The sequence below is a fragment of the Octodon degus genome, unplaced genomic scaffold (assembly GCF_000260255.1).
Source record: "Octodon degus isolate 3935 unplaced genomic scaffold, OctDeg1.0 scaffold00307, whole genome shotgun sequence".
Lineage (NCBI taxonomy): Eukaryota > Metazoa > Chordata > Mammalia > Rodentia > Octodontidae > Octodon > Octodon degus.
The window spans coordinates 386,684-395,813 of record NW_004524883.1 but is presented as its reverse complement, the minus strand read 5'-3'; positions in this window follow the sequence as shown (position 1 = coordinate 395,813).

Sequence of the window (9,130 nt, the reverse complement as noted above, 5' to 3'; positions counted from 1 at the left end):
AAAATAGAGTTAGATAGAGGTAATAGAAAAGAAAAACAAGAAAGAAGAAGAAAGAAAAATTAAGAGAAAAAGAAAGAAAAGTATAGAAAAAAGGAAAAACTGAAACCAAAAAAGCAAGCCAAACCAAACAAAAAGCTCTCATAAGTCCAGTTGTGGTGGCACAGATCTGTAATCTCAGCACTTGGGAGGCTTAGGCAAGATGATCCTTGTGAGTTTACCACCAGCCTGGACTACATAGTGAGATCAAGGACGGTCTGAACTGCATAGTGAGTCCCTGTCCCAAAAGACACCCTCCACACAAATAAGCAAACAAAGAAACAAAAAACATGATGTTAAGGCTTATATCTAGATGTCCTCCCAAGCCTTAGGATCTGTACTGTTGGAATCCAACAGGTCATGGTTTTCTCCTCCTAGAGTTATGGCCTGTGGGTTGTAAGATGCTCCAATGATCCACTCCAATGACTGAACTTACACTTTTCAGGGGGCCTATGGCTAGTTTGCTATCTGCTGTGACTGTCTTCTCTGTCTGTCTTTCACCCAGTCACTGTGGCAGAATGATATTGGGAATCCTGAAGTGAATTACTTTTTATTTTTTCTCAGACTTAGCCTTAAATAATCTACCTCTCCCCTAAATGGTGCCTTATTAAATGTTCTCTGGCAATATGATGGGCTTTACTGTATTCCTTCTCCAACTGTAGGCTGCAGCATGAAAGGAGTCACTCTTAAAGTAAAACCCCACACTGTTTTTGCAGTTTAGAATAGCGATGGGCTTTTCTTAGGGGTAGTGTTTCTGGCCTGTTGAATCCTGGAGCTTCTGACTCTGGAGATTTACATTGTGTCTGTGGAGACATTGTATTTGCTTCCCAGGATCTGGGGTGAGCTTCCAGAATATTTTATTCCTGTCTCTGCACCAAGCTCCATTTCTCTACCTTCTCTGTGGTTTTAAATTTTCCTGTCAGTTCCCTCCCAATTCCCAGATATCCTCTTTTTTTCCTCTTCTTTTTGCCAAGTTGTTATTTTCCAGGTGTCTATATTCCAGGTCCCAGAGATGCTGTATTTTGCTGCTGGCCACTACCTCTGTGACTTTCTTGATTTTTGAGAAATCCTTTTCTGATCATGGCTATTTGATGTTCTATGTGCTTCCCTTATTTATATAGTAAATTCTTTTCACATAGTTGGACATTTTTCTGTTATTGTTTGTGCAAACAGGTTTTTTTATGCCACTTGTGCTAGCTTGGAATTTTCACTAATTCTAATTAATCTTATGTCAGTCTTCTTGTACTATCTATCAGCTGTTGGATTTATTTTCCATGTTCTCTTGCTGTTTCTAAGATGTCTCTGAGTATGTGACCACCTACATTAGTCCTATGTTCTAGTTATAACTGTGTGTCCTCACAATGGTCACTTCTGCTAACCCTACTTTCAATAGAGTTTTCCATCTCCTGAATTTCTCTTTGGTACTTTTTCATGGATTCTAATTCTTTGCAAGACTTGTCAGCTAGGTCTATACTAATGTCTCCTGTAAGCTCTTTAGCTGTTTTGCTTATTATGTCTTTTGTCTGTCTAATTATATTATTTCTGAGCTTGCTGAACACCCTATTGATTTTTTTCCTCCTCTTTTTATCATTTTTGTATAATTTAGCTGCTTGTCTTTTGATTTCCCTTCCCACTGATGCGCTGTGGAGCAACTTTGGGGGAGCTAGGAGTTTTGGGGAGCAATTTGTTTTCTCATATTTCTTTGTGTGTGTGCTGAAATTTATGGGTTGATTATAGACTTTGTTGATAGTATGAAGATCTCTTTAGTTAGTGTTCTATTTCCAGAGAGGTGCTCTGCATATTTCTAACCATTGGCCTTTACCTCTGCCCTAGATCTGATCACCTCCTTTGATATGGGGAGGGGAGGTTGTGGTGTTATTGTCCAGCACCCAGTTCTCCAGAAATGAATTGTCATTTTTGATGATATGAAGACAGATATTATCAAACAGTAAAAACCTAATTAATGGCAACAACCATACCATCTTGGCAATAGCAATGAAATCAGGAACAATAATAAATCAACAACAACCTGGATGTTGACATACCATAAGAACCAATAAAAGCTATTTCTGTACTACTCTTAATAATAGCAAAGGGATCTGTAATTATACTACAGATAGAAAAACCAAACCAAATATTGACATACAGTAAATACTAAATACAACAATCAAACTATTATTAACAAAAGAAAAACTTCCATAATAATAGCAGATTCAACTAAATATCTGGAGATTTAATGCAACTTAATAGTAATGCTAGTAAAGATAGAGTAAGTGTGGAAAGGGCTAATAAAAAATAAAATTTAAGAAATGAAGAAAAGGGAGATGAAAAGGAGAAGAAAAAGAGATATAAAAGGTCTTACTCTGGAGAAAAAGCATATTAACAGAATTATATAATGGTAACAGGAAAGAACAAACCAGGACAAGAAAAACAAAAACAAACAAACAAACAAACAAACAAAAGCAAGATAACAACAACAAAATGTAAAAGAAAAGAAAAATAGGACTCTGCCAAAAAAAATGAAGAAAAAGAAGAATGGTTCCAATGTTTTCCCATGTTTTTGAAAAGGCAGTTTCACTTTAGAATCCATAGTATTGTAGTCCACCAGATACTGGGAGGAACAGTCACTGATCAGACCTTTATTTATTTATTTATTTATTTATTTATTTATTTATTGCAGTACCAGGGATTGAACTTGCAGGCAAGTGCTTATTCTACTGAGCTATCTCCCTGGCCCAATAAGACCTATTTTGTTTCCATACTAACATTTTGTGTATGTGACTGCTGGAACCTGCCCTGTCCTTGCTGAGTGTGGTCAGTCAATGGTGTCTTCTCTTGGGCTGTATTCATTCCAGCTTCTCCCTGAGGAGGCATTTTCCAGCTCAATTTAAGAAAAGAATTCAAATATTCAGAGATAGCTACAGGAAAAAAATACACTGCTAGAGTAGTAGTGACTTTCCTAACGCTAGAGTTATTCAAAGAGTTTGGAAAATCGTTTTTGTGACACTATTGTGAAGGAATTTGAATATCCAGTGGGAATTAAAGAAGATGATAATTCTAACCAAGAAATATGATGATTCTTATGTTTGTGTTTGATGAAAATAGAAGTGAACTTGAAGGAAAACCAAAAGAACTTTTGAGGGTCTAAATCAGAGAGAAAACTAGGTGATTAAATACTTAGTGATAAAAAAATACTTAGTGAAAAAAAATACTTAGTGATAAGTTGAGACTGATCACTGCTTTCCAAGCCAATTTATATAAGAAGATGAACTCCTTTTTTTTTTTTTTGACTGAGAACCAAGCTCAGGACCTTGGGTTTGCCAGTCAGGCACTTATGCCACTGAGCTATCTCCCTGAACTTTTTGACAGGCTTACTTATGGCAGTCTACTTTGTCAAAAACAAATAGTTTCTGCTTTAGTTGAATTTAGTGCAATGATAATTAATTTAAATAGTTCTTTGGGAACAAAATGTTCTTGGCATCAAATTTCTTTTGCTTGGGCATCAAATTTGTCAAAGTGGAAAGCATATATTTATCATACTGAGATGTTCCTTTAAAAGCTTAAACCAGTTGTGGTGGCACATGGCTATCATCTCAGCACTCAGGAGACTGAGGTAGGAGGAACACTGTGAGTTCCAGGCCAGCCTGACCTGCAAAATGAGCTGAAGATCAGCCTGAACTGCATAGTGAAACCCTGATTCAAAAGCCAAAAAGAAGGAGGAGGAGGATGAGGAGGAGGAGGAGGATGAGGAGGACGACAAGGAGGAGAAGGAGGAGGAAATTAAGCAGGATTCTGTGTCAGTATTTAGAAAATTATTTATTTATTTATTTATTTATTTATTTATTTATTTATTTTTGTGGAACTAGCGATTGAACTCAGGCCCTTGCGTTTGCTAGGGAAGTACTTATTCTACTGAGCCATCTCCCCAGCCCTAGAAAATTTTAGAAATCAGAAAAGATACATTGCATATGTAGAGAATCAAGTTTTAATTTTTAGCTGCCTTCTCACACGACTCAGGAGCATCTTGGGTAAATGCCTCTGGGATGAATGTCTGGATTACATGGTTGGAATATATTTCACTTTCTAAGTCTGTGGAGCAATATGACGCTGTCTTGATGATTAGAGTTTTATAACATAGCTTTAAATCATACAACATTGGTTTTCCACTTTGTTCTTTTTCAAAGTTTTTCTTGGGAAATCTAAGTCATATGAATGAATTTACATACAAATTTTAATAATGGTTGTCATTTTCTAGACAAATCTAGGGGAATTTTTTTATAAGGATTTTTTTTTTATTTTTTGTTCCTCGCATGCCTTCAGGGAACGTTGGCCAGTGGGAGAGTTGTGAGGTTCGAACTCCAGCCACTTGAGGCTGACAGCTTTGTGGAAGCAGCCACTTAAAGGACTGAGCTAGGCCCAGGCCCCCAATAGGGGAATTTGTTTTTAGGAGAATTTTTTTAAAGTTATGTATTTGGAACAGGGCCTCACTATGCAGCTCAGACTGGTAGTGATCCTCTTGTTTTCAGCCTCCCTAGTGCTGGGATTATAGGCATGTGCCACCACTCCAGATCTTGTGGCTGGCTTAGCATGCAGTACCAGAGATTGAACCCTGGGCCCTTAGCTTTCCTCAGCAGGTGCTTAGTCCACTGAGCTATTTCACCAACCCTTCTAGGGGGAATTTTGTTGAATTTATAAATCTATTAGGAGAGAATTGGCATTTAACAATATCTGGCTTTAAAAATCATGAACCAAAAAATCATGAACAGGCATATTTCTCAATTCAATTTCCTTTAGTAAAATTTTATAGTGTTAAATACACAAATCTTACATCTCTCATGGGGATATTTAAATATTTGAGTGCATTTGTGGGTTTGACTATTTTTCTTTGCAGTCCCATGAGTTTTTTCTTCTTAGATTTGGAAGCACTGTTACTGAAGACATACATATTAAGAATTATTATGTGGCATTAATAAGTTGATCTCCTTATCATAAAGACTTGCATTCTTCATTCCCAGTATATTCTCCACAATGAAATTTTCCTTGTCCAATATTAATATAGTTTCAGCTCTCATTTGATTAGACAAAATAGTGCATCTTCCTATTCCATCTTAAGTGTTTTATCTATTTTTTGAACAGGGTCTTTCTGCTTAGGTCAGACTGGGCTTAAACTCACTATGTAGCTCAGTCTGGCCTTGAACTGCTAGCAATTGTCCTGCCTCAGCCTCCTGAGTACTAGGATTATAGGCTTGGATTATGGCCAGTTTACATTTGAATTTGGATTCTAGGTCAGTAATAACAGCATTATTATTTCAATAATATGGGAAATGGATGTTTAAGATACTTAAATATTCAAACAGAATTTAAATATAGACTATGTTAGATATGTTGGATGGATGCATTTTTGATATTTTGTAAAATTTTAACTGACCCAATAGTCATACATACTTATGGAATATGGTGCAAAATATAATCTGTATATACAACATGTAATGATCAAATTGAGTAATTAGTATTTCCATGACATCAAGTACTTTTTTCCAAGCCAAACTGTATCCAGCTTTTCTAAAGATATTGTTTATAAGCAATTATGGTATGTTAGGGAGGACATATGCACATAACTGCTAACAGTAGACAACAACTTTCAAACTCCTGTTTTGGTATACTACCAAAAATCAGAAAGCCACCATAAAATTAAATGAAGTCTTCATTTGCTGATCTGAATAGGGAAAGTGTAGAGTGAAGGTTGACATTTCTCATTTAGTGTGTTTAACAACTTTTCATATGCTGATCCTGACTTTTAGGAAATGAAAATGACAGAATTATCAATCTGATGATATACAATCTAGAAAAGGAATTGTTATACTTATGGGACAGCATCCCTATGTCACTGAAATATGCAGATTGCCTGACATACTAGTAACATCAATTTTGGGAGGTCAGATCCTAAGTTCTGGGCTCTGTTGAGTGAAGCCTATGTAAATGGCAGAGGATGAAAGGACATAAAAAGGAACTTGGTTTTCCTACACCACAAGGCATTTGTGCTACGGTGGCCATGTGTCAGTGTTAGAGAATCTCTCTCCCTGTGAGTCAAGAAATCTCTTAATAGTAGCGTGGAAGTGTGTTTTTCCCACATAGTCCAGCTTTAGGGGCACTGTGTTAGTGACATATGCTCCATACCCCCAAAGCAACAATGAAATGCTGTTTTCACTAGTTAAAAAAAATTCTGCCTTTTAAAAAAATGTGATAAAAATAGTAAGTCATGCTATGCAGTTGCCAGAAATACACCATAATCAAGAATATACACACTTCACTTAGCATTTCTACCACCTTCTACCTCCCATGCCTGGTCTGTCCAGGTCTCTCCATTTTCTTCTGGGTTAGTCTCCAAAGCATTAACTTTTTTCTTTTTCCCTCTCAATATCTCTTCCCACTTCTTTCCAGGGACATTTTAAGGCTTGGGTTCTGGCTCTGGCAGAGCAGGTTTAGCAGATGGCCTTGTGGATCTTTGCTGTGGCTTGTCCTTCACCATGGTGTCATCTTCTTTCTCACTCCCTCAGCCATTCTCTGGGGCATGGTGGTGATGGCAGTGGAATGCAGGCTTGGGGTGAGAACACAGCAGCACTGGGCTTTGGTAGGTCCGGGGGTTACCCTCACTTTTTATTTTCCATGCTTCTCCACTACCTCAAATATTTATCATTTCCATGATTTGGAAGGCTTCAGACTTTTCTAGGTGTTTTGAAATATATGATAAATTATTGCACAAAGTAGTTACCCATTTGTGCTGTAGAGTGACAGTGGAACTAATTCTTCACTCTAACTGTATTTTGGTACCTGATATGGAACCTCGCTGGCTCCCCTTTATTTTATTCATTTTATAATCTTGTAAGCAATCATCTACTGTTCTGTTCAATCAATTTTTTAGTTTCCATATGTGAGTGAGAACATACGATACTTTTCTTTCAGCACCTGGTTTATCTCACTTAACATGATGTCTTCTGCTTCTATCAATGTAGCCACAAATGGCAAGATATCATTCTTTTTTTTCCCATAATTTTATTGATGAACAAATAGCAATGAGATAGTTTCAAATCAAATTGGTAGGACAGTTTCAATAATTAACACATTGCATACATTCTTCCTAGTGGTTAATTGCTGTACAAGATGCGGACATGATATCCTATTTACAAACAGCGTTAGAACAAATCCCTCTATTCATTAAGAGAATGTAACTGTATATCTATCCTAACCACTTTGAATACACAGATACAAAATGGACATTCATCTGTATATCCTCTTTTTGTTAAGTTCCATTATTTGAATATTATAGGTGTGTAAACTCAGCAAAATATTCTAAAAGAGTCTAGCAGCCCATAATAGTATTGGGACTTCCTCTTGACTGGCAATGTCATAAATTGTTGATCTCAGTCCCCTACAGCTCAACATAACAGCATGGCTTTACTTCCTATATTTCATCTTCATACTTTTCTACTGGATGGTTAAGACCAAGGTAAAGCAGGACCTGTGCAACAAGAGTTGTAGCTTTTGGGTCTGATAAGGTCAGTGAAATCCCCACAGGATTTATCCTGAGATCTTGTACCTCAGATTGTAGAACTTTTGTCAGTGTCAGCCATGTGGATGAGTCACAGCCATTGCTTGGCCAATGTGCTCTCTGTGAAAGCCTGAGAGAATGTTTTCTCTTCATATGACTCTCCTTAGGAACATTCTACATCATTGATCACTTTCCTCTTTGGACTCATAATCTGTTTGATCAGAAAATTTGGGACACTACTGAGTTACATGATGTTACAGTACAAGTTCTCATATGTCCTGAGTCTTAATTGACCTTAGAAGGCTAGGGCCAAAATGTCTTTCCTTGTAGCTCTCCCTTTTCTCTAATTTTGGTCTGCAAAATTAGATTGTTAACCATCCAGAGTCAAGCTTATTGTTATTACCATAAAACTGTTAAGCTTAACCTCGCTATCTGTCTGTGTATCAAACATCTTAGGCATATCATGGAACAGGTATTTTTCATCAAGTATTGATATGTTGAACTTTAAGTACCTACAGAACATGATAAAAACATTTAAAAATTAGAAAATATCTTTAGAATAGGCATAAAGAATTTTATACTTCTTATGGATACACATAAGTCCAAAAATTTCACCATATACAACCTTGAAGCAGGACAGTCCCACATTATTCCTTTTCCTGACTCTTGCTTTCATTCACCACCCCTTACTTTTTGAAAAACCATCTACCCAAGAGACATTATAGCAGCAACTGGCATGTCACGATAAGCAGCCCATATTCAGAAGACCAGAAGGACAGGCACTCCAAGCATGAAACTAATATTACAGATTACCATATATAGTGCAGTAGCTTAGGTCACAGGTATCAGTATATATAGCTATTCAGGGTGAGAATTTTTCCAATTAACTGGTAGATTCAAAATTCTTCTGAAGATTCTCAGGATCATTGCCTTACCCATCTCCTACATATAACTGTATGGCTTGACATATTCATGTTTCATAGCTCTTCTCCTTTCCCTGTCTTGGTTAGTTAGTCCTTGAGATCCTGTTTCCCTTTACTTGTATTATACCTTTCTATTTGTATTTCTTTTTGAGTTCCTATATTAGGGAAACTATACAATATTTACACATGTGTATCTGGTTTATTTCACTTATGAGTATATGTTCAAGTGGCATTCACATCAATATAAAGGCTTCCAGTTTATAATTCTTAATAGCGAATAATACTCCATTGTGTAAAAATACCACATCTTATTCAACCGTTCTTCAGGTGATGGGCATCTTGGTTGTTTTCAAGATTTGGCTATCACAAATTGTGCTGCTACAAACATAGGCACACATACATCACAATGATATGATGTTTTCAGCTCCTCTGGGAAAATTCCCAGTAGAGGAATGGCTGGTTTAAAGGGGATTTCCAGACCAACATTTCTAAGGAGTCTCCATACTGATTTCCATAATGGTTGCACCAGTCTACATTCCCACCAGCAGTGGAGAAGGGTTTCTTTTTCCCCATAGCCAATCCAACATTTGTTCTTGGTTAATTTCTTTGTTTCTTTTTTTTT